Consider the following 26,109-nt stretch of genomic DNA (forward strand, 5'->3'; position numbering starts at 1 on the left):
TGCTGTATTTTACATACAGTACAGACCAAAAGTGTGGACACTAGTGTTGAGCGATACCTTCCGATATCAGGAAATATCGTATCGGATTGGATCGGGCCGATACCCAAAAAGTATCGGATATCGCCGATTCCGATACCGGAAACCAATGCAAGTCAATGGGACAGAAATATCGGAATGAAAATAAACCCTTTCTTTCCTTGTAGGTTAATTCTACATGAAGTAAAACAACTAAGAATAATGTAGAATGACATGAAAAGCCGGCAATTCATCAGCGGCATTCACCGGTACCCGACAATTTACAACAGAAAGAATAGAGCTTCACACATAGATTAGATAGATAGAAACATGTCAGCCACATATATATGAAGTACAGTGACAGTGTTGCTTACAGAACTTGTCATTTAGTGTAAAGGATTTATTTAAAAAAATATTAGTGTTTTCGTGCACCGTCTCTTTAAGAAAGCCGGCCGGCAATTCAGCATCTGTACCCGACAATTTATAACAGACAGAATAGAGCTTCACACATAGATTAGGTAGATAGAAACATGTCAGTCACATATATATGAAGCACAGTGACAGTGTTGCTTACTGTACTTGTCATTTAGTGTAAAGGATTTATTTAAAAAAATAATAGTGTTTTCATGCACCGTCTCTTTAAAAAAGCCAGCCGGCAATTCAGCAGCTGTACCCGACAATTTATAACAGACAGAATAGAGCTTCACACATAGATTAGATACATAGAAACATGTCAGTCACATATATATGAAGTACAGTGATAGTGTTGGTTACTGTACTTGTCATTTAGTGTTAAAATAAAGGATTTATTTAAAAAAAAATTGGCGTGGGGTTCCCCTTAATTTTAGGCTCTAGCGGAGGTTAAGCAGACAGCTGGGGCAAATGTTTGAAGCCTGTGAAGGGGGTAATACCCACGGAGCTTCCCAGGCTACTAATATCAGCCCCCAGCTGAATACCTAGCCTTTACTAGCTATTAAAATGGGGGAACCCCCCAAAAAAAATAACGTGGGGTCCCCCCTAATTTAATAGCTAGCAAAGGCTAGGCAGACAGCTGGGGGCTGATTTTAATAGCCCAGGAAGGGTGCCATGAATATTGGCCCCCTCCCAGGCTAGAAACACCAGCCGTCAGCCGCCCCAGAAATGGCGCATCCATAGGATGCGCCAATTCTGGCACTTAGCCTCGCTCTTCCCACTGCCCTGTAGCGGTGGCAGTGGGGTAATAGGGTTGGGGTTGATGTCAGCTTATAATGCCAGCTGACATCAAGCCCAGGTTAGTAATGGAGAGGCGTCTATAAGACACCCCCATTACTAACCCCATGGTCAAAGTTAAAGAAAAACACAACACCCAGAATAAAGTCCTTTAATTGAAATAAACACACAATTCTTTATTGTTCTAAATTAAACCATACTTACAGTCACGCCCATTCCAGCTGAAGCCAACGATCTCCTGCAATAAAAGAAAAATAATAAACCAACCTCATCCTTACCTTTCCATGGTTCCCACGACAGCTTCAGCTCTACTACATCGAGATGACAGGCTGGACCGCAGCAGAACGCTGCCATCCAGCCTGTCATCCCGCGGACACTGAGAAGAGCAGGCATGCTTGCGCTCCTCAGTGTCAGGCTGTGACGGCATAAAGATGAGCCGAGGTCATGTCCAATGAACTCGGCTCACCTCATGCACGTCACTGACAGCGTGGGAAAATTCTCCTGCACTCAGCGCTTCAGCGTGAGAATTCTCCCACGCTGTCAGTGACATACATGAGGTGAGGTCATGTCCAATGAACTCAGCTCACCTCATGCACGTCACTGACAGCGTGGGAAAATTCTCACGCTGAAGCGCTGAGTGCAGGAGAATTTTCCCACGCTGTCAGTGACGTGCATGAGGTGAGCTGAGTTCATTGGACATGACCTCGGCTCATCTTTATGCCGTCACAGCCAGACACTGAGGAGCGCAAGTATGCCTGCGCTTCTCAGTGTCTGCGGGATGACAGGCTGGATGGCAGCGTTCTGCTGCGGTCCAGCCTGTCATCTCGATGTAGCAGAGCTGAAGCTGTCGTGGGAACCATGGAAAGGTAAGGATGAGGTTGGTTTATTATTTTTCTTTTATTGCAGGAGATCGTTGGCTTCAGCTGGAATGGGCGTGATGGTAAGTATGGTTTAATTTAGAACAATAAAGAATTGTGTGTTTATTTCAATTAAAGGACTTTATTCTGGGTGTTGTGTTTTTTTTAAATACTTTACTAGAAATTCATGGTGGTCATGTCTAATATTGGCGTGACCCCATGAATTTCGGGCTTAGGGCCAGCTGATAATGCCAAGCTGGCCTTAACCCCTTTATTACCCAGTGAGCCACCGCACCAGGGCCCTGGATGAGTTGGGTACAGCGCCAGAAGATGGCGCTTCTATGGACGCGCCACTTTCTGGGGCGGCTGCGGACTGCAATTTGCAGCGGGGGTGGCCCAGAAAGCTTGGGCCTCCCTGCGCTGCAGATTCCAGCGCCCAGCTGCCTAGTTGTACCTGGCTGGGCACAAAAATAGGGCGAAGCCCCACGCATTTTTTTTTTTAATTATTTCATGAAATTCATGGAATAATTAAGAAAAAAAGGGCTTCCCTATATTGTTGTGTCCAACCAGGTACAAATAGGCAGCTGGTGGTTGGGGGCAGCCCGTTCCTGCCTGCTGTACCTGGCTGGACACAAATATAGTGCGAAGCCCCACGTCAATTTTTTTTTAATTATTTCAGGAAATTCATGAAATAATTAAAAAAACATTATGTGGGGCTTCGCCCTATATTTGTGTCCAGTCAGGTACAGCAGGCAGGAACGGGCTGCCCCCAACCACCAGCAGCCTATTTGTACCTAGCCGGACACAACAATATAGGGAAACCCTTTTTTTCTTAATTATTCCATGAATTTCATGAATTTAAAAAAAAAATACGTGGAGCTTCGCCCTATTTTTGTGTCCAGCCAGGTACAACTAGGCAGCTGGGGGCTGGAATCTGCAGCGCAGGGAGGCTCAAGCTTTCTGGGCCCCACCCGCTGCAAATTGCAGTCCGCAGCCGCCCCGGAAAATGGCGCGTTCATAGAAGCGCCATCTTCTGGCGCTGTACCCAACTCATCCAGGGCCCTGGTGCGGTGGCTCACTGGGTAATAAAGGGGTTAAGGCCAGCTTGGCATTATCAGCTGGCCCTAAGCCCGAAATTCATGGGGTCACGCCAATATTAGACATGACCACCATGAATTTCTAGTAAAGTATTTAAAAAAAACACAAACACCCAGAAAAAAGTCCTTTAATTGAAATAAACACACAATTCTTTATTGTTCTAAATTAAACCATACTTACAGTCACGCCCATTCCAGCTGAAGCCAACGATCTCCTGCAATAAAAGTAAAATAATAAAGCAACATCATCCTTACCTTTCCATGGTTCCCACGACAGCTTCAGCTCTGCTACATCGAGATGACAGGCTGGACCGCAGCAGAACGCTGCCATCCAGCCTGTCATCCCGCAGACACTGAGAAGCGCAGGCATGCTTCCACTCCTCAGTGTCTGGCTGTGACGGCATAAAGATGAGCCGAGGTCATGTCCAATGAACTCAGCTCACTTCATGTACGTCACTGACAGCGTGGGAGAATTCTCACGCTGAAGCGCTGAGTGCAGGAGAATTTTCCCACGCTGTCAGTGACGTGCATGAGGTGAGCTGAGTTCATTGGACATGACCTCACCTCATGTATGTTACTGACAGCGTGGGAGAATTCTCACGCTGAAGCGCTGAGTGCAGGAGAATTTTCCCACGGTGTCAGTGACGTGCATGAGGTGAGCTGAGTTCATTGGACATGACCTCGGCTCATCTTTATGCCGTCACAGCCTGACACTGAGGAGCGCAAGCATGCCTGCTCTTCTCAGTGTCTGCGAGATGACAGGCTGGATGGCAGCGTTCTGCTGCGGTCCAGCCTGTCATCTCGATGTAGCAGAGCTGAAGCTGTCGTGGGAACCATGGAAAGGTAAGGATGAGGTTGGTTTATTATTTTTCTTTTATTGCAGGAGATCGTTGGCTTCAGCTGGAATGGGCGTGACTGTAAGTATGGTTTAATTTAGAGCAATAAAGAATTGTGTCTTTATTTCAATTAAAGGACTTTTTTCTGGGTGTTTGTGTTTTTTTTAAATACTTTACTAGAAATTCATGGTGGTCATGTCTAATATTGGCGTGACCCCATGAATTTCGGGCTTAGGGCCAGCTGATAATGCCAAGCTGGCCTTAACCCCTTTATTACCCAGTGAGCCACCGCACCAGGGCCCTGGATGAGTTGGGTACAGCGCCAGAAGATGGCGCTTCTATGAACGCGCCATTTTCCGGGGCGGCTGCGGACTGCAATTTGCAGCGGGTGGGGCCCAGAAAGCTTGGGCCTCCCTGCGCTGCAGATTCCAGCCCCCAGCTGCCTAGTTGTACCTGGCTGGACACAAAAATAGGGCGAAGCCCCACGTATTTTTTTTTTTAATTATTTCATGAAATTCATGGAATAATTAAGAAAAAAAGGGCTTCCCTATATTGTTGTGTCCGGCTAGGTACGAATAGGCAGCTGGTGGTTGGGGGCAGCCCGTTCCTGCCTGCTGTACCTGACTGGACACAAATATAGGGCGAAGCCCCACATAAATTTTTTTTAATTATTTCATGAACGTCCTGAAATAATTAAAAAAAAATTGACGTGGGGCTTTGCACTATATTTGTGTCCAGCCAGGTACAGCAGGCAGGAACGGGCTGCCCCCAACCACCAGATGCCTATTTGTACCTGGTTGGACACAACAATATAGGGAAGCCCTTTTTTTCTTAATTATTCCATGAATTTCATGAAATAATTTAAAAAAAAAATACGTGGAGCTTTGCCCTATTTTTGTGTCCAGCCAGGTACAACTAGGCAGCTGGGGACTGGAATCTGCAGCGCAGGGAGGCCCAAGCTTTCTGCCCCCCCCCCCCAGCTGCAAATTGCAGTCTGCAGCCGCCCCGGAAAATGGCGCGTTCATAGAAGCTGGATGCTGTACCTGGCTGGCATACAAAAATATAGCAAAGCCCACGTCAAAAGTTTTGGGAAAAATTAATTAAAAAATAAATAATAATTTAGGGACTGCATCTTTATTAACTCCTCAAATGTCATTTAGTGTTAAAATAAAGGATTTATTTAAAAAAAAAATGTCGTGGGATCCCCCATAATTTTAGGCTCTAGCGGAGGTTATGCAGACGGCTGGGGCAGATGTTTGAAGCCTGGGAAGGGGGTAAAACCCACGGAGCTTCCCAGGCTACTAATATCAGCCCCCAGCTGAATACCTAGCCTTTACTAGCTATTAAAATGGGGGACCCCCCCAAAAAAAATGACGTGGGGTCCCCCCTATTTTAATAGCTAGCAAAGGCTAGGCAGACAGCTGGGGGCTGATATTAATAGCCCAGGAAGGGTGCCATGAATATTGGCCCCCTCCCAGGCTAGAAACACCAGTCGTCAGCCGCCCCAGAAATGACGCATCCATATGATGCGCCAATTCTGGCACTTAGCCTCGCTCTTCCACGCTGCCCTGGTGCGGTGGCAGGGGGTAATAGTGGTGGGGTTCATGTCAGCGCCAGCTGCCATGAAGCCCAGGTTAGTAATGATGTGCGTCTATAAGACACCCCCATTACTAACCTACAAAGTGTTAAAAAGAAAAAACACACACTACACCCAGAAAAAAATAATTTATTTGAAATAAAACACACAATTTTATTTAATTCTTAGTTTACTAAAAATAATAGTTACCTGTCCATGTTCCTGCGCTGATCTCCCATGCACAGCTGTCACATCTGGAGATGGTGACAGCTGTGCATGGCTGCTGTAAGCTCACGCTGCCGGGAACACGTCCGCTCCCGGCAGCGGGAGCCCCTGACTGAGGTCACCGGAGTGCATTCAGGCAGCGCAGCTCCGGAGACCTCCTTTACGGCAGTGCTGTACCGTGGGAATTTCTCACGATACAGCGGGGCCGTAAAGCAGCTAACCGGAGCAGCGCTGCCTTAACTCCGGTGAACCCTTACGGCCCCGTCATTCTAGCGGCGGCAGCGGTTCAGAGCGGTCACATTCTATGTGGCTGCTCTAAACTGGAGATCTTCGTGGGACACTCGTGGACTACTACGGAGGGGTAAGGATAAGGTTGTGGTTTATTATTTTATATTTTATTACAGGAGATCGATGGCTTCGGGGAATTAGGTGTCTAGGTGAGTATAGGTGTAGTTTTTTATTTTTTACTTTATTTTAGGTGGCGATCGGCGGGGACAGGTAATGTATGAACTAATTTATTGTAGGTAACCACTGGCCACCAATGACATGTATTTAACATTTATTGGGGACACAGTAGGGCCATTTATATAGCAGGATCAGGCTGATGGGAATTACTGCTCCCATCGAGCTGATCCTGCTGGCACGAGTGGACGGGGGACAGACATAGGCCGATGGGAGTAGTAGTGTCACATCGGCCTATGTCTGCCTGCACGCACAGACACCGCGCACACCCGCACAAACATCGCACAGACACCCCGTACACACACGCAGACATCGCACAGACACATCGCACAGACACATCGCACAGACACCGCGCACACCCGCACACACTCGCAGACATCTCACAGACACCGCACACACTCGCAGACACACGCACAGACACCCGCACACACCAATCATGACGGGTCTGGGAGGTGAGGCTGACCTGTGCGGCCGTGGGAAAGTTCATGTGAGTTCATGCAATGCAGTCAAGCATGAACTCACATGAACCCTCTGAGGACACCGCGGCGACTTCAAATGAACAGCTGATCGGCATCACCTGATACCTCAGCTGTTCATTTGAAATAACCGGCGGGAAAGCGCAGCACAGAACGGGAAAGCCGGCGGTGAAGTCTTTTCACTGCCGGCTTCCCCGCCCGGGTCCTTCGCTCCTTGGTGCTGTGCTCCCCGCCCGGTCCTAATTTACGATTGGGATTGGAGGTGGCGAGGGGAGCGGAGGATCGGGGTGGGAGGCTGCGGGGAAGCAGTATGGGGCTGTGTGATTGTTTAAAAGCCGGCGGCTTTTTACCGCGCGCCGGCTTTTAAACAATCAGGAGAATTCTCCCCCGCTGGGATGGCATTCTGATGACAGGCTGGATCGCGCTGCCATCCAACTTGTCATCCTTCAGAGACAATGCAGAGCTCAGGCATTATGGGAACTTCCGATTCCGGTATTCGATATTGTAAAAGTATCGGAATTAAGTATCGGAATTCCGATACCGCGAATATCGGCCAATACCCGATATTTCAGTATCGGAATGCTCAATACTAGTGGACACACCTTCTCATTAAAATATTTTTCTGTATTTTCTTGACTATGAAAATTGTACATTCACACTGAAGGCATCAAAACTATGAATTAACACAAGTGGAATTATATACTTAACAAAAAAGTGTGAAACAACAGAAAATATCTTATATTCTAGTTTCTTCAAAGTAGCCACCTTTTTCCTTTAATGATTGCTTTGCACATATGGCGCCCCTGAGGGTTTGGTCGCCACAGAGGTGCTGCATCTCACCCAGAGGTGTGGTGTCTCACTCTCAGGTAAGGAAGGAGTACGGCTCGGGACCCTAACACCTGCATCCAACACTACACTACTCCAGTACAGAGGGCAGGGCGAGATTGCTCCTAAGGGAGAGTGACTCGCCCCCTGGGCCGTGGGGCACTCGGATCCGGGCAACAGGGGAACGATGGGGGTAGTAGTGGCTACCCGGTTCCGTGGCTCAGGGTGGTCAGGCCAGTGATAGTCTGCTATGCACTATTGATAATGTCCGACTACGCCACCCGTGGATTGCCGTTATTAGGAACCGCCGCTGCATGCAGACCGCTGGGGCTGATGAGGTGTGCAGCTGGGGTAGTGTGACTCCCCACGGGAAGAGTGCTTCCCCAGGGCAGTATAATGGATGGTGGGAGTGATGGTGGTGAGAGTCCCAGTACTGGTAGTGCTGGAGGCGCGAAGGAGCACACAGACAACAGGTTGCAGTCCAGGGTCTTTACTAGAACAGGTAAACTGACCCATAAACAGTCCCGGCTAGGAGGGGACCTGGATGTCTGAGAGCAATTGGGAAATTGGCCCTGGTCAGGGTGAGGGTGTAGGCCTACCATGCTTTCTGCGCTCCTTCTGGCTATCTCCTCCTTATAGGGTAACAGCCCACGTTTCCGAGCTTTCCGTGTATTCTCGCCTGTATGACCTGCGACGTGGGTTCCTTTCTGCTCCCGGCCTGGTACGGCTTTTCTGGTCACTTCTGTTGTGGCAGGGCCTTCAGGCTTCTTAGGCCAAGGAACATACAGTCCCCTGCGGACTGGTTATCTGCTGGAGAATGTGGAATCCTCACAGCCTCAGACACCAAAGTCTGGTAAATTGAGTTCTTTATCTGCCAAGACAGGCTCACTTCGCCTCTTGTCTCTGGCTTGTGGCTCTCCTACCGCCACACTTCCTCTTAGGGTGCAATACAACTGTCCCTCTCTGCTCTGGGATGCTTCACCATCCTGAGACAGGTCGTCCAGTTCTCCCTAACCCTGCCCCCAGCTCCAGCTTTTATAGGGGCAGCCGGCTCCCCCTACTGGCCTGAGACAGGAGGTATTGCATGCTAATGTTCCCCTGACTAGAGAACCTCCCCCTTGCTCTCAGACACAGCTTTATTAGATTTTGTGGCATCCAGGCCAGGGTGACACATTCCCCCCTAGTAAAATTTAGTACTCCGGAACTAAACAATAAACAAAGATAATATACATGACTATAAAACATTAATAGACAAACGACGCACAGATTGAGTTCTTAAGGTCACAGTGTGGTCTGTGACCGGGTGTCCATATCACCAGCACAACGGGGAGCCTTAACCAGGTGGGGGGGTCTGTCCTACCCCAAATCCTTTACAGTCTTAGTTCATTCCTTGGTTAGGCTCCGAACGCAGTCCATACATGGTCCCGGTTATAAAAAAGTCCATAACCTTTGAGTCCGTACGGTAACTGCAAGAAACTGAAATACACTATTAACAATCATGCAAGTAACTTGGCAAACATTTCAACATTTGGCAACAAGGTTATTTACAGTTTTCTCCAGCGAGCGGGTATCTGCCCCTTTGTGCTCCTGGTTGACCTCCTTAACCCACTGTCTGGTGGTGGACTGACCTGACTTTCCCCACTAGCGTTAGGGGTACAGCTACCAGCTGGGTGTACAGGTAGGGCAGGCAGCTGTCTGCGGGTCCTTTGGCTTACCGCAGGCATGGCAGGCTCAATGTCAGCAGAGGGTTGACTCTCCTGGGCTGCTAGTACAGGCTCTTCTGCCTCTGGAACCGCTTGCTCCTCTTCACCTTCCGGCTCTGGTGTTGGTTGTTGCTGTGCCGGTTGCAGGAAATGCAGGACGGGTACCACTATGGCATCATTTATGCGAGTCCAGGACTGAGGGAACTCTCCGAGAACGGTGCTGATCATTTCTTCCTTGTCCTCTGCGGGTTCAAAGTCACTCTGATCCTCTTCTGCACTACGGAGTTGCTCGGGGCATCTTTTGAGGTGGTCTCTGGAGACGGTGCTAGTGGTTTCACCTCCGTCCTTGGTGATCACGCACACCTTCGGGTTGTCGTGATCAGACTGCAGTACGGTGTAGGGTTCCCTTTCCCACTGGTCGTCCAACTTATGTAGCCTTCTCTTCCGCTTCAGGACCTGCTCACCAGGTTCTAGGGGACCAGCAGGGGCGTGTTGGTTGAAGAGTCTTTCTTGCCGTTCTCTCACCTGGGCCAGGCTCCTCTCCACACTCTCCTGTACCTTCTTGTACTGCAGTTGCCTTTCCGTATCCCAGTCCGCATCCGGGGAGGTGTCCTCAGGCGTCAGGACTCCCATCTCCAGGTCTACGGGCAGCTTACCTGGTCTTGCTCGCATCAGGTAAGCCGGGGTGCAGTTGGTAGCATTCACCGGGATATGATTGTATAAGTCTATCAGGTCCGGCAGTTTTTCTGGCCACAGGCTGCGTTCCTCCAGGGGCAACGTCTTCAGGAGATCAATGACTATATTGTTCATTTTCTCACACATCCCGTTGGTTTGTGGGTGGTAAGGCGTTGTACGAATCTTCTTACAGCCATAGAGGTTGCAGAACTCCTGGAAGATTTCAGCTTCGAACGCTGGACCCTGGTCTGTCAGGACCTGTTCCAGATACCCGTGTGGACGGCAGAAGTATTGCTGGAAGGCTCTGGCCGCCATTTGGGCTGTCAAGTCTTTCACCGGGACTACCACTAGAAAACGGGAATAGTGGTCCACGATTGTCAGGGCATAGATGTATCCTGACCGGCTTGGAGCCAATTTGACGTGGTCCAGAGCTACCAGTTCAAGAGGCTGCGTGGTGATGATGGGCCTCAAGGGTGTCTTCTGGCTGGCACGGTCCTTCCTCCTTAGGTGACAAGGGCCACAGTCTCTGCACCACTTCTCTACAGCCCCTCTCATGCCGACCCAAAAGAACCATCCTCTTAGCAGGAACTCCAGTTTCTTCCAACCGAAGTGCCCCGCTCTGTCATGGTAAGCCCCCAGGACCATAGCTGCAACCCGCCTTGGGACCACGACTTGCCAGGTCAGCTAGTGCGTCCGGTGGTTGACAATCCTTCTGCACAGCTTGCTTTCATAGAGGAACAGCTTGCTCTTCTCTTTCCATAGCTGCTTGGCTTCCTCTGGAGCATCCGGATCTATGCGGGCATCTTCCTGGGTCAGCAGATCTTTCACCAGGCGGATGGCAGGGTCACTATCTTGGGTCTCGGCCCAGATGTGGTGAGGTAGGGGATTGATCATCACGGTTGTTAGATCCTCCTCCTTCACGCGGTGGGAGTATTGAGCGGCTCCATACCGGTGAAACGCGGGGAGTTCTACCTCCTCCAGCTCTTCTGGGTCTTCGTCACCTTCAGGTAAGTGAGGCATTCTCGATAGGGCATCAGCGTTGGCATTGGTTTTGCCTGCCCGATACTTGATCACGAAGTCGTAATTGGAGAGACGGGCCATCCACCGCTGTTCTAGGGCACCCAGTCTTGCATTGTCCAGGTGTGTTAACGGGTTGTTGTCCGTGTACACGGTGAACTTTGCAGAGGCCAGGTAATGCTTGAAGCGTTCCGTCACGGCCCACACCACCGCCAAGAATTCTAGCTTGAAGGAGCTGTAATTCTCCGGGTTCCTCTCGGTGGGCCTCAGCTTCCGGCTGGCGTACGCGATCACCCTTTCTCTGCCCTGTTGGTTTTGGGACAGTACGGCTCCCAGTCCCACATTACTGGCGTCTGTGTGGAGAATGAAAGGCTGGCCATAATCAGGGTAAGCCAGGATCTCATCCCCTGTGAGGGCAATCTTTAGCTGGCGGAAGGACTCCTCTTCCGGTTTATCCCACTTGAAGGGTGGCTTTTGACTTCTGGACTTAGACTGTCCAATCAGGAGGTCCTGCATAGGAGCTGCCATCTTAGTGAACCCGGGGATGAACCTTCGGTAGTAGCCTACCAACCCGAGAAACTGTCTCACCTCTTTGATATTCGAGGGGCTTGGCCAGCTCTTGATTGCCGTGACCTTGTCAGGGTCGGGGGCTACTCCTTCCGCACTTACCACGTGCCCTAGGTACTGGACCTTCGGTTTCAACAGGTGACACTTCGATGGTTTCACCTTCAGGCCATAGCCTGCCAGGGCTTCGAACACCTCGGCCAGGTGCTTTAGATGGCCCTCGTAGGTCTTCGAATAGACGATCACGTCGTCCAGGTAAAGGAGGACCGTCTCGAAGTTTCGGTGCCCTAGACAGCATTCCATCAGCCGCTGGAAGGTCCCTGGTGCGTTGCAGAGCCCGAAAGGCATACAGTTGAATTCACTCAGTCCCATCGGGGTGGTGAAGGCGGTCTTCTCCTTGTCAGCCTCTGCCACAGGAACCTGCCAGTACCCGCTAGTAAGGTCCAAAGTAGAAAAGAAGTTAGCTGATTTTAGTGCGGCTAAAGACTCCTCTATTCTAGGCAGCGGGTATGTGTCTTTATGGGTGATACGGTTGATTTGTCTATAGTCTACGCACATTCTCATGGTGCCGTCTTTCTTTTTCACCAGAACCAAGGGGGCTGCCCAGGGGCTACAGCTATCTCTAATGACCCCAGTTTCTTTCATTTCTCTTAGCATACTCTTGGCATTCTGATAATGTGCAGAGGGTACAGGCCTGTGTCTCTCTTTTATTGGTGGGTGGCTCCCTGTGGGGATGTGGTGTTCTATCCCTTTTACTCTGCCGAAATCTAGCAGGTGCTTACTAAAGACTCTCTCGTACTCCTGTATCACCCGGTAGACTCCTTGTTTTTGGTGCAGGGGAGTGGAGTCAGCACCCACATGGAGTTTCTGTCACCAGTCCTCCTTTTGTTTCTGGGAGCCATTACCCTCCGCCTGTGGAGATGGAGGCAAGGGTTCCACGGCCCTGATAGCTTTGTGTTCGACAACAAACAGTTTGGCGAGTGTAGCGTACCTGGGTAAGTGTACTTCCCTCTCCCCAATGTTGAGGATGCGGACGGGCACCCTCCCATGACGGACATCAACCACCCCCCGGGCTGTCAAAATGGTGGGCCTGCTGTCCGAGTACACGGGTTCTACCATGGCTTGGTAGTCTCTACCTCTCAACCCGATTGCAGTCCGACACCAGATCATCATTTCACTTTTGGGAGGCATGGAAATGGGGAATGGGTCACTCATTCTTACGCTACCGATCTCACCACCAGATAGTTCTACCTGCTGCCGTCTCATCAGGGCTTTTATCTCCTTGTTGAGGACTCTCTGTTGGCTGGAACTAGCATTCACCGCCACCTGTTGTAGAATTACAATTATCTCTGAAAGACAATTTTCAATCACGTTAGTACCCACAGTTATTTTAGGGTGACTTTCACGACGGTCAATGTCCACAATAATCACTCCCTGTGCTGGTAGTTCAACTTTACCAATTTTAATGGTCATCTCCTTGAACCCCATCTGCGGCACGGGTAAGCCATTACTGGCGATGATGCTCAAGTTACTGTCTGGATACCGTGTGATATCAGCATCAGTCCAATACTGCTTAAAAAGTACATAAGGGATAGTGGTTACTTGCGACCCAGTATCCAGCAAGGCGCTCATAGGGATACCGTCCAGCACCACGGGTAAAATCGGGCGCCCCCCAAAGTACTTATCACGCCAATTATAAGGGCCTGGTGATCTTATGCCTGGGGGTCGGCCCTCTGCCCCAGGTTGGACCCGTTTAAATTACATTGCCTGGAAATGTGTTCGGGCTGGTTGCATCGACGGCAAATGGGCTGTCCATCCTCCGCGTAGCGGTCTGTGGGCCTCCCTCGGAACGACGGGATCCTCCTCTGTCGACACCACGGGACATCCTCTGGACTTGAAGCCAACTCAATGGGTCTTGACGGGTCCACTTGTAATGCCTGGACGGTCCTGGTCAATGCAGCAACGCTCCTGGTCAGCTCCTGGACTTGGTGGTGTAGATCCTTCGACGGGGCTTGGCTCAGGGCCTGTGCTTCAGCCCCCACGGAGTCCACAGAGGACGGCGCCGCCTCCTGGTGGTAGGTGAGAGCAGGGCGCCGGGGGTTTATAGCGCCACTGGTTGCAGGTTCACGGAGCACCCTTATGGCCCTGTCCTTAAATTGGACAAAGGTCAGGTCGGGGTTCTGGAAGAACATGAGGCGCAGCTGGGCCCTGTGGGCGCTGGACAGCAGACCTTCTATGAATTGTTCTGTTAGTAGCTTATCCGTTTCCTGCACACTGCCAGGGTCAGTTTGTTGGATAGCCCTCAAGGCTTCCTGCAGATTTAGGGCATAGTCTCTGATGCTGTCCTGTGCCCGCTGCTTACATCCATAGAACCTCATTTTAATTTCAGCAGAGGTACGTGTGTCAAAGGTACCCCGCAGCCGGGCCAGAATACCCTTCACGGTCCTTTTCTCCTCAGTGGGTCATGATTTTACCTCCCTTTGGGCTGCGCCAGTTAACTGCCCTGTTAGTATGCTGACCTTCTGTTCCTCTGTCAGGGGGTAAACTTGGAACAAACTGTACAGCCTTTCCTTAAAGTCAGTTAGGGCATGGGGCTCCCCTGAATACTTAGGCAGCCAGGCCGCTCCAGGAATGTAGGGCAGGGAAAATGGCATCACCGCTGCTGCAGCTGCGCTGGTGGTAGTGGGCGCCTCCGTGTCCGACATCTTCCTCCCCCCTAGTCAAGCGTGGCCTACCTTCCGACGATCCTCTTCTGTAGGCCGCGGCTCCGCTGGTGCTGCTCCGGACGAGGACTTTGCGTCGCGTCCTGGTGACATCAGCGTCGCTCTCTCTCCCTTCCAGGACCTTGCGCAGCGTCGGTGCGTGGGGCGGAGCTTCGGGTCTCGCGCGGTTTGGACGTCCACGCCCCTCTTCTTCCCGCGCGGCGTCCTGAAGATGGCGTCCAATGGCGGGAAAACGGCTGAAGATGGCGGGAACCGATGGAAGATGCCGGGAGACGGTGTGGAAATGGCGGGAAACGGTTCCGGATGGCGGGAAACTTCACTCAGGTAAGTGCAAAGTCTTTTCTAGGCACGCAATACCCGTTTGTGGTGGGTTGGTTGCAATCCTGCCGACTACGCCAAAGCTGACTCGCCCCCTGGGCCGTGGGGCACTCGGATCCGGGCAACAGGGGAACGATGGGGGTAGTAGTGGCTACCCGGTTCCGTGGCTCAGGGTGGTCAGGCCAGTGATAGTCTGCTATGCACTATTGATAATGTCCGACTACGCCACCCGTGGATTGCCATTGTTAGGAACCGCCGCTGCATGCAGACCGCTGGGGCTGATGAGGTGTGCAGCTGGGGTAGTGTGACTCCCCACGGGAAGAGTGCGGCCCTAGGCAGTATAATGGATGGTGGGAGTGATGGTGGTGAGAGTCCCAGTACCGGTAGTGCTGGAGGCGCGAAGGAGCACACAGACAACAGGTTGCAGTCCAGGGTCTTTACTAGAACAGGTAAACTGACCCATAAACAGTCCCGGCTAGGAGGGGACCTGGATGTCTGAGAGCAATTGGGAAATTGGCCCTGGTCAGGGTGAGGGTGTAGGCCTACCGTGCTTTCTGTGCTCCTTCTGGCTATCTCCTCCTTATAGGGTAACAGCCCACGTTTCCGAGCTTTCCGTGTATTCTCGCCTGTATCGCCTGCGACGTGGGTTCCTTTCTGCTCCCGGCCTGGTACGGCTTTTCTGGTTCCTTCTGTTGTGGCAGGGCATTCAGGCTTCTTAGGCCAAGGAACCTACAGTCCCCTGCGGACTGGTTATCTGCTGGAGAATGTGGAATCCTCACAGCCTCAGACACCAAAGTCTGGTAAATTGAGTTCTTTATCTGCCAAGACAGGCTCACTTCGCCTCTTGTCTCTGGCTTGTGGCTCTCCTACCGCCACACTTCCTCTTAGGGTGCAATACAACTGTCCCTCTCAGCTCTGGGACGCTTCTCAGTCCTGAGACAGGTCGTCCAGTTCTCCCTAACCCTGACCCCAGTTCCAGCTTTTATAGGGGCAGCCGGCTCCCCCTACTGGCCTGAGACAGGAGGTATTGCATGCTAATGTTCCCATGACTAGAGAACCTCCCCCTTGCTCTAAAGACACAGCTTTATTAGATTTTGTGGCATCCAGGCCAGGGTGACACAAGAGCACAGTCCCTGGTTCCTGGCTGGAGTGGGGGGGGGGCACAGTAAGGGGGAACCATGTAGTGGGTGTGGGTGGAGGAAGCAGTTCAGGGGAGCACTGGAGAGATGATATAAGAACAGGAGCCATCTTGTGAAGCGAGGTTCAGTCAGAGGAGGAGAAGTGGAAGGAGCAGAGGCTCTGTAGGAGCTCTGCTCAGAAGGAGGGCCTGGTGAGAGGCCCAGGACTGAAAGGAAAGGAGAGGAGAGAGGAGCAGGAGAGAGGCTCCAGGAATAAGGAAAAGACCCCAGGGGTACGGCAGTGCTGGAGACCACCCGTACGCCCGAATCTATCAGGCGGTGGAGGGGTCAGGCCATACAAAGGGAACCGATCCCTCAACTAGCGGAGGACTCTATGCCTAACTAGAACCCGGAGGCTACAGTATTTTATGTCCTGTAGCCACAATTCCATACCAGTCTCACCGAGAAGGTAGCCATATATGGAGAGGCTACCTCCGGGTGTGGCCGACAGCAAGCAGCCATGGGACCGCCCCAGAAAGGGGAGAGGAGAGAAGAAAACTGGGAGACAGGGTGTGGTCTTGACCAGTCTAGACAGACCGCACCTGGCAGGCAACATGAAGGGAAGTGCACCAGGAGTCCCTGCCAGCGGCCTGCTACGACCTGAGGCACCCCTCACCCTGGAGGAGGTAGTTTCCAAGCTGTCCCGGGAGGATTCGGAGTTCCTCTATGCCGGGATGGAGGACCTGACCGGGAGAATGGAGAGGGCCCAGCAAGATGCCATCGCCAGCTGGAAAAAGGAGATAGTAGAGAGGATGGCGAACCGGCAGCAGCCAGCGCTGCAAAGCACAGGCAGCGCCCCAGCCTTGGCGGATCCGGACCAGCACCAGGAGGCAGAGTGCAGCGCAAGAGCGGCCGCGGGAGCAGGTAAGAGGAGCCTCCCTGTCCCAGGCGCTAGAGGCGCTGACCTGTTCCTGGCCCTCTGGTGGAACCGTCGACCCCGGGCGCTACTGACGCAGACCCGCTCCTGACACCCCAGCAAGGCCCTCCGCCCCCGGGCGCGGAAGACGCGGACCCGTTCCGGGCCCTCCTTCCAGGTCATCTGTCCCCGGGCGCGCACGCCCTAGATGTCCTCTGGGGCTCGGAACCGTCACCTCCGGGCACCAGCAACACCGGCCCGCTCCTGGGCCCCTTACGGGAACCGCTTACCCCGACACCCGAGTGGGTGTACGGACGCCGACCCTGGGATTGGACCGCAGAGGTGGAAGACCAGTGGCTCCCACTATTACCAGCTCCCCCACCCCCCGCCGTCTCCCGAAGTGAGGAGGATCAATTTGAGTGGGATAACCCTGGGGAAGACCTCATGGGGTTTCCCCGAGAAACAAAAGCAGAGGCTGCCCGCAGAAGAGAGGACTGCAAGAGGGAAGTGGAGCAGCTCGAGAAGGAGTGCCACATCCGGCGGGTGCGTTAGGAGAGACTGGAGGCCCGGAACATGGAGGAGAAGGCCAGGGCCCGCAAGGACAGGAAGTCAGCATAAGGTCCCCGTGCCGAAGGGACCGTAGTGAAGTTCAACCAGCATGGAGGATGGGGTTTCATCCGGGATCCACAGGCCGAGACGGACCTTTTCGTGAATCAGAGGGACGTGGAGTCCCACCTTAAAGAAGGACATCCGGATCGGAACTTGTACCCGGATGATTACGTCACCTACACCAGGCATAGATGTGAGAGGAACTGGTATGCCCTGAATGTCTACAGGGTGGGGAAAGTGAGCAGTTCCTCATCCTACAGCGCTGATGACCTGGCTGGGCCAGCCTATAGTGGTCAAGAGCTTCCCAGGAGGGAGCACCACTACTGAGCACAGTAGCTGGAACTTGAACAGTATATAGTTACCCGTAGGGGTATGGCAGAGACACTGCAAGTTTGAGATGTGAGTGTGTTTATCCAGTTACCTGGAAAGGGTACAAAAACTGTCAGGTTATGGACGGTGAATAACCGAAGAACTTTCCAGTGTAAATAGTTGCACTTATTAAAGTGCCCCCTATTGGTTTTATGTAAAAAGACCATCGAACAAAAACCCGTTTGGCGTGGCCGAAGACGTGGTCCAACACCTGGATCATCTATGCCCTGCAGCCATGCCCAGGGCCTACGTTGAGGGTTTTCGGGCGGGTCCCTCATGTTCACTGAATAGCACCTTACTAAAGAAAATGGACACCCGGTTACAGATCGTGCTGTAACTTGTTGAAGAATGTTATTAAAAGTGTTTTATAATGTTTTGACAACCAGTAACGTTCAAGAAATGTGCCTCCCATAAAGGGAAGAAATGTTATATTCATAATCTTCTATGTGAATGTGACTCGCCCCCAGGGCCGTGGGGTACTCGGCAGCCGGGCCTTATGGCTGCTCTTGGGGGATATCACGGTGGCTGGCCCGGTCCGTGGCCCAGGGCGGTCACTCAAAAGGGGGATATTTATAGGGGATATGTCGTGCCGCCACCTGTGGTGTCTGGTGAGGATCACCAGCGCTGCGACAGTCCTCTGAGGCAGGTGTTAGGGCAGCTTGAGATGGAACGGCTTCCCACAGGTGGAGCAGGCCTCAGGGCAGTGTAGAATAAATGCAGGTGCGCTGGGCGTTGTAGTGCAGGGAGGGAAACGGCGCTGGTGAAAGGAAGGGACGGAGGCAATTCGGTGCAGTCATCCAAGATTTACTCACAGTTCTTAGACAGTCCACAGGTGCACTGTACTGGTGCAAGCCTCCCGCGTCGCTCTGCGTTCACCGGGCAGGGGTTCAGTCCTTCCTCAGGCAGCTTGGGTGTACCTGGCAGAACCCCACTTTCTTATGTACCTTTCTAGACCGACTTCGCGCTGGGTCTTTCTCCCTCCTGCCATGCGCTTGCCACTGTGAATCCTGTTCGGGTGCTGCGAGGTCCCCCCTGTCCGTCGGAGTTGCACAGACCTGCTTGACCTTACTTTGGATTGAAGTGAGGGTTTGGCTTGTGGCTATAGAAGCCAGAAGCCTCCGGTTTTTCCAGCCGAGGCTTGAAGCTGCACGACTGGGCCAGGGGGCGGTCCCCTTCTTGCGGCCTAGATCCTCCTGATGCTTGGCAGGTTCGGGGTGTACGGGTGCCGCCTGCATTCGCCGTACCCCCTAGGATCCCTTCTATAGAACGGAGCTTACTCCCTGCTCCCCTCCTGGGCCTCAGTCCTAGGCCCTTTGTGGTGGAGCAGAGCTCCTAAAGAGACTCTGCTCCCGGACTGTTCCTACTCAACCACACACTGTTCTTCAACTCCCCAATGCTAAAATGTCTACCTTTTATATATCTACTGTATAAGTGCTCCCATGAACTACCTCCTCAACCCACACCCACTACTGGTTCGCCCTAACTTTGGGTTCCCCCCACCCCAGCCAGGGTCAGGGCTCAGCAGAAAACTACATTGCGTCTTGCCCCTCCTGCTGGCCTGGGGTAGTGTAGTGTTGGATGTAGGTGTTGGGGTTCCGTGCAATACTCCCTCCTTACCTGATAGAAAGGGAGACACCACACCTCTGGGTGAGGTGCAGTACCTCTGTGGCGACCGAACCCTCAGGGGCGCCACAAATGCATTCCAAAATTTTGCATGTCTTTAAAAATACCCTGTTTTTTACTCTGTTCCAGCCCGCGGACGTGCTGTGTTTTACCAGGGGGGTATGTGGCGCCCCTGAGGGTTCGGTCGCCACAGAGGTGCTGCATCTCACCCAGAGGTGTGGTGTCTCACTCTCAGGTAAGGAAGGAGTACGGCTCGGGACCCTAACACCTGCATCCAACACTACACTACTCCAGTACAGAGGGCAGGGCGAGATTGCTCCTACTGGAGAGCACAGTCCCTGGTCCCAGGCTGGAGTGGGGGGGGGGACCACAGTAAGGGGGAACCATGTAGTGGGTGTGGGTGGAGGAAGCAGTTCAGGGGAGCACTGGAGAGATGATATAAGAACAGGAGCCATCTTGTGAAGTGAGGTTCAGTCAGAGGAGGAGAAGTTGAAGGAGCAGAGGCTCTGTAGGAGCTCTGCTCAGGAGGAGGGCCTGGTGAGAGGCCCAGGACTGAAAGGAAAGGAGAGAGGAGCAGGAGAAAGGCTCCAGGAATAAGGAAAGGACGCCAGGGGTACGGGCAGTGCTGGAGGCCACCCTTACGCCCGAATCTATCAGGCGGTGGAGGGGTCAGGCCGTACAAAGGGAACCGATCCCTCAACTAGCAGAGGACTCTATGCCTAACTAGAAACTGGAGGCTACAGTATTTTATGTCCTGTAGCCACAAGTCCACACCAGTCTCACCGAGAAGGTAGCCATATAGGACCCAGGGAATGGAACAGATGTCACCCGCCAAGGCCCGCTGGTTCCGGATTGGGGGCACTAGGTGTAAGGTGCAGGGAGAAGGCCAGAGAGAGAGAGAACACACAGAAGGGGGTCCTGTTAAGTACTCTGAAGTTACCTGGGGGTGGTCTGAACCCCTCCCTGAGTAAACGCAGCACGTCGAGGGAAGTTACACTGGTACCTGTAACCTGAACTGCAACAACCGAGAGTAAAGACCCTGAGGACTGCACTACACTGCCTCTGTGTTTATTACTGCACCATCAACCCCTGCACTACAACGCCCAGCATCACCTACAACAACATCTACACTGCCCTGGAGCTAAGCTCTACCTTTGGAGAGCCACACCATCCCTGCTTCAGTAACATCAGCTCTAGAGGACCTGCTGCGCAGCGGTGGCTCCCTTTAGCCGCGTACCACAGGTGGCGTCACAAACTTTATAGAGTCACTATAAATCCCCTATCAATAACCCCTTTTATTGACAGCCCCGGGTCACGGACCGGGTCACCGCCACTGTGACATCCCCCAGCATCTACCGGCCCGGCACTGGGTGCCCCACGGCCCAGGGAGCGCGTCACACACTCTTGGCATTCTCTTGATGAGCTTCAAGAGGTAGTCACCAGAAATGATTTTCACTTCACAGGTGTGCCCTGTCAGGTTTAATAACTGGGATTTCTTGCCTTATAAATGGGGTTGGGACCATCAGTTGTGTTGTGCAGAAATCTGGTGGATACACAGCTGATAGTCCTACTGAATAGACTGTTAGCTGCTTTTTTCTTGCCATAATACAAATTCTAAGTAAAGAAAAACCAGTGGCCATCATTAGTTTAAGAAATGAAGGTCAGTCAGTCTGAAAAATTGGGAAAACATTGAAAGTGTCCCCAAGTGCAGTTACAAAAACTATCAAGCGCTACAAAGAAACTGGCTCACACGATGACCGCCCCAGGAAAGGAAGACCAAGAGTCACCTCTGCTTCTGAGGATAAGTTTATCCGAGTCACCAGCCTCAGAAATCGCAGGTTAACAGCAGCTCAGATTAGAGACCAGGTCAATGCCACACATAGTTCTAGCAGCAGACACATCTCTTCAACAACTGTTAAGAGTAGACTTTGTGCATCAGGCCTTCATCGGAATATAGCTGCTAGGAAACCACTGCTAAGGACAGGCAACAAGCAGAAGAGACTTGTTTGGGCTAAAGAACACAAGCAATGGACATTAGACCAGTGGAAATCTGTGCTTTGGTCTGATGAGTCCAAATTTGAGATCTTTGGTACCAACCACTGTGTCTTTGTGCGACGCAGAAAAGGTGAACGGATGGACTCTACATGCCTGGTTCCCACCGTGAAGCATGGAGGAGGAGGTGTGATGGTGTGGGGATGTTTTGCTTTTGACACTGTTGGGAATTTATTCAAAATTGAAGGCATACTGAACCAGCATGGCTACCACAGCATCTTGCAGCGGCATGCTATTCAATCCGGTTTGCGTTTAGTTGGACCATCATTTATTTTTCAACAGGACAATGACCCCAAACACACCTCCAGGCTGTGTAAGGGCTATTTGACCAAGAGGGAGAGTGATGGGGTGCTACGCCAGATGACCTGGCCTCCACAGTCACCAGACCTGAACCCAATCGAGATGGTTTGGGGTGAGCTGGACCACAGAATGAAGGCAAAAGGGCTAACAAGTGCTAAGCATCTCTGGGAACTCTTTCAAGATTGTTGGAAGATCATTTCCGGTGACTACCTCTTGAAGCTCATCAAGAGAATGCCAAGAGTGTACAAAGCAGTCATCAAAGCAAAAGATGGCTACTTTGAAGAACCTAGAATATAAGACATATTTTCAGTTGTTTCACACTTTTTTGTTAAGTATATAATTCAACATGTGTTAATTCATAGTTTTGATGCCTTCAGTGTAAATGTACAATTTTCATAGTCAAGAAAATACAGAAAAATCTTTAAATGAGAAGGTGTGTCCAAACTTTTGGTCTGTACTGTATGTCCTGAGTATACTCAGCTATGAATCCCCCATGCCCCTCTGTCCTGCTGGAGAGGTCACTTCTCCTTTTCTGCTATTGGTGTGTGGTCGCTACGGGTAGCGATATGAAGGTACATGGGGGTGTCAGTGAGCAATCACTGGTACCATATATAAAGTACAACATAAGGCTGGAGCCCCTATACATGTGCGCCAGTCCCAGGCCCGATCACCACTCACCTGCTCAGTGGGCACTCCCAGGTATTCTGACAGCTGGTGGATCAGCTCCAGCTGCAGAGGTGATGGCGGACACAGGATTCCTTCCTCCTGGAAAACAACAATGAAAGCTCACTGACCTGGCTGCAGCAATCTATGCCTGCTGGTGCTCTCTGGTATCAGTCACTTTACGTTCAAGCTATTGTTCTCTGTGATCAGCCACTTTAGGCCGGAAACAGGCCCCGGTATGTACGGAGCACAGGACGTCCCTCACCGTGTCCGCCCGGGGGTAGTGTCAGCTCTTGGTGTCTCCGCGCAGCTCCGGGACAGGACGAGGAGAACGGACGAGACTCATTCAAACCCAGCACTGTGAGATTACGTCCAGCTGTGTGAAGACCTGTGACAGATTCCAGAGCCAATCAGCTGCAGGTGTCGCTGTGGGCGGGGTTAGGTAACGGTCGCCGTGTGCTTGAGGCTGGAGAGGTTGTTGTGTGACCCCGGTGTACGTGCTGCGTCCAGGAGAGCTGAGTGGCCGGTGAGGTGTAAGTAGCTGTGTATACATGGAGGGTGGCCAGGTGTTGGAGGGCTCACCGCCGCGGTCTCTACAAGCTCCAGCCTCTGGCTCCATGGAAGTGTTCCTGCGTCACTATCAGGGCCAGCATACTTTGCATCCTGTGTGCTCCTATGATGGCTCCTGACTGTGGAGCCGGACTCTGCAGCCTTTCTCACCTGTGATGGAAAAAGGGCAAAACTTTAATTTCTACACCAGTCAAAAGTCTACCACCTGGCCCCTCATGTATGTCTCCCATAGTCATGTGACGCGGGTAGTGGGTCAGCGCTGTGCACATACATATAAAAGTCAGAGCGCTGCGCCAGTCACAGCGATGCGTCAGTCAGAGCGCTGCATCAGTCAGAGCGCTGCGTCAGTCAGGGGGCTGCGTCAGTCAGAGCGCTGCATCAGTCACGGGGCTGCGTCAGTCAGAGCGCTGCGTCAGTCAGAGCGCTGCGCCAGTCAGAGCGCTGCGTCAGTCAGGGGGCTGCGTCAGTCAGAGCGCTGCGTCAGTCAGAGCGCTGCGCCAGTCACAGCGATACGTGAGTCAGAGCGTTGCCCCAGTCAGAGCACTGCGTCAGTCAGAGCGCTGCACCAGTCAGAGCGCTGCGTCAGTCAGAGCGCTGCGTCATTCAGAGCGCTGCGTCAGTCAGAGCGCTGCGTCATTCAGAGCGCTGCATCAGTCAGAGCGCTGCGTCAGTCAGAGCGCTGCATCAGTCAGGGGGCTGTGTCAGTCAGAGCGCTGTGTCAGTCAGGGGGCTGCGTCAGTCAGAGTGCTGCATCAGTCAGGGGGCTGCGCCAGTCAGAGCGCTGTGTCAGTCAGAGTGCTGCGTCAGTCAGGGGGCTGCGTCAGTCACAGCGATACGTCAGTCAGAGCGTTGCCCCAGTCAGAGCACTGCGTCAGTCAGAGCGCTACGCCAGTCAGAGCGCTGCGTCAGTCAGAGCGCTGCATCAGTCAGAGCGCTGCATCAGTCAGGGGGCTGTGTCAGTCAGGGGGCTGCGTCAGTCAGGGGGCTGCGTCAGTCACAGCGATGCGTCAGTCAGAGCGCTGCGTCAGTCAGAGCGCTGCATCAGTCAGAGCGCTGCATCAGTCAGGGGGCTGTGTCAGTCAGGGGGCTGCGTCAGTCAGGGGGCTGCGTCAGTCAGGGGGCTGCGTCAGTCAGGGGGCTGCGTCAGTCAGAGCGCTGTGTAAGTCAGAGCGCTGCATCAGTCAGGGGGCTGCGTCAGTCACAGCGATGTGTCAGTCAGAGCGCTGCATCAGTCAGAGCGCTGCGTCAGTCAGAGCGCTGCATCAGTCAGAGCGCTGCATCAGTCAGGGGGCTGTGTCAGTCAGGGGGCTGCGTCAGTCAGGGGGCTGCGTCAGTCAGGGGGCTGCGTCAGTCAGGGGGCTGCGTCAGTCAGAGCGCTGTGTAAGTCAGAGCGCTGCATCAGTCAGGGGGCTGCGTCAGTCAGAGCGCTGCGCCAGTCAGAGCGCTGCGTCAGTCAGAGATTTAACCTGGGGCAGGTGTGGACATTACAGGAGACTTGCAAAATACACACACACACACACACACACACACAGCCCCTCTGCAAAATATATACACACACACTGCTCCTGTGTAAAATACATACACACACAGGGCCGGCTCCAGGTTTTTGAGTCTCAGTGGGCCCCTTTAATACATACAATGATTCATGATGCACAGATACCGCAGAGAAATATAGGTTTACATTCTGGTTTATATTCTGCAGAGGGGCTGTGTCTGTGTCTGTGTGTGTGTCTGTGTGTGTGTGTGTGTACACTACCGTTCAAAAGTTTGCGGTCACCCAGACAATTTTGTGTTTTCCATGAAAAATCATACTTTTATTTATCAAATGAGTTGCCAAATGAATAGAAAATATAGTCCAGACATTGACAAGGTTAGAAATAATGATTTTTATTTGAAAGAATAATTTTCTCCTTCAAACTTTGCTTTTGTCAAAGAATGCTCCCTTTTGCCGCAATTACAGAATTGCAGACCTTTGGCATTCTAGCTGTTAATTTGCTGAGGTAATCTTGAGAAATTTCACCTCATGCTTCCTGAAGCCCCTCCCACAAGTTGGATTGGCTTGATGGGCACTTTTTACGTACCATACGGTCAAGCTGCTCCCACAACAGCTAAATGGGTTTGAGATCTGGTGACTGCGCTGGCCACTCCATTACAGATAGAATACCAGCTGCCTGCTTCTTCCCTAAATAGTTCATGCATAATTTGCAGGTGTGCTTTGGGTCATTGTCCTGTTGTAGGATGAAATTGGCTCCAATCAAGCGCTGTCCACAGGGTATGGCATGGCGTTGCAAAATGGAGTGATAACCTTCCTTACTCAAAATCCCATTTACCTTGTCCAAATCTCCCACTTTACCAGCACCAAAGCAACTCCAGACCATCAGATTACCTCCACCATGCTTGACAGATGGCGTCAGGCACTCTTCCAGCATCTTTTCAGTTGTTCTGCATCTCACAAATGTTCTTCTGTGTGATCCAAACACCTCAAACTTTGATTCGTCTGTCCATAAAACTTTTTTACAATCTTCTTCTGTCCAATGTCTGTGTTCTTTTGCCCATATTAATCTTTTCCTTTTATTAGCCAGTCTCAAATATGGATTTTTCTTTGCCACTTTGCCCTGAAGGCCAGCATCCCGGAGTCTCCTCTTCGCTGTAGACGTTGACACTGGCGTTTTGCGTGTACTATTTAATGAAGCTGCCATTTGAGGAGCTTTGAGGCGTCAATTTCTCAAACTAGAGACTCTAATGTACTTGTCTTGTTGCTCAGTTGTGCAGCGGGGCCTCCCACTTCTCTTTCTACTCTGGTTAGAGCCTGTTTGTTCTCTCCTCTGAAGGGAGTAGTACACACCATTGTAGGAAATCTTCAGTTTCTTGGCAACTTCTCACATGGAATAGCCTTCATTTCTAAGAACAAGAATAGACTGTCGAGTTTCACATGAAAGTTCTCTTTTTCTGGCCATTTTGAGAGTTTCATAGAACAAACAAATGTAATGCTCCAGATTCTCAACTAGCTCAATGGAAGGTCAACTTTATAGCTTCTCAAATCAGCCAAACCATTTTCAGCTGGGCTAACATACTTGTGCAAGGGTTTTCTAAACATCCATTAGCCTTCTTACACAGTTAGCAAACACAATGTACCATTAAAACACTGGAGTGGTGGTTGTTAGAAATGGGCCTCTATTCACCTATGTAGATATTGCAATAAAAACAAGACTTTTGCAGCTAGAATAGTCATTTACCACATTAACAATGTAAAATAACACAATTCATGGAAAAAGTAGTATGTACACCACAATTCTAATGTATATTTTAAA

At 51.7% G+C, this 26,109-nt stretch overlaps 1 pseudogene; it reads left to right on the plus strand.

The window, feature by feature from the left end:
- The first annotated feature begins 16,310 nt into the window (after window positions 1-16,310).
- Window positions 16,311-26,109, plus strand: part of LOC141176478 (uncharacterized) — a 37,677-nt pseudogene continuing 27,878 nt past the window's right edge.

Source organism: Phyllobates terribilis, unplaced genomic scaffold (assembly GCF_046119375.1).
Source record: "Phyllobates terribilis strain yellow unplaced genomic scaffold, ASM4611937v1 Scaffold_26__1_contigs__length_17865784, whole genome shotgun sequence".
NCBI classification, from domain to species: Eukaryota; Metazoa; Chordata; class Amphibia; order Anura; family Dendrobatidae; genus Phyllobates; species Phyllobates terribilis.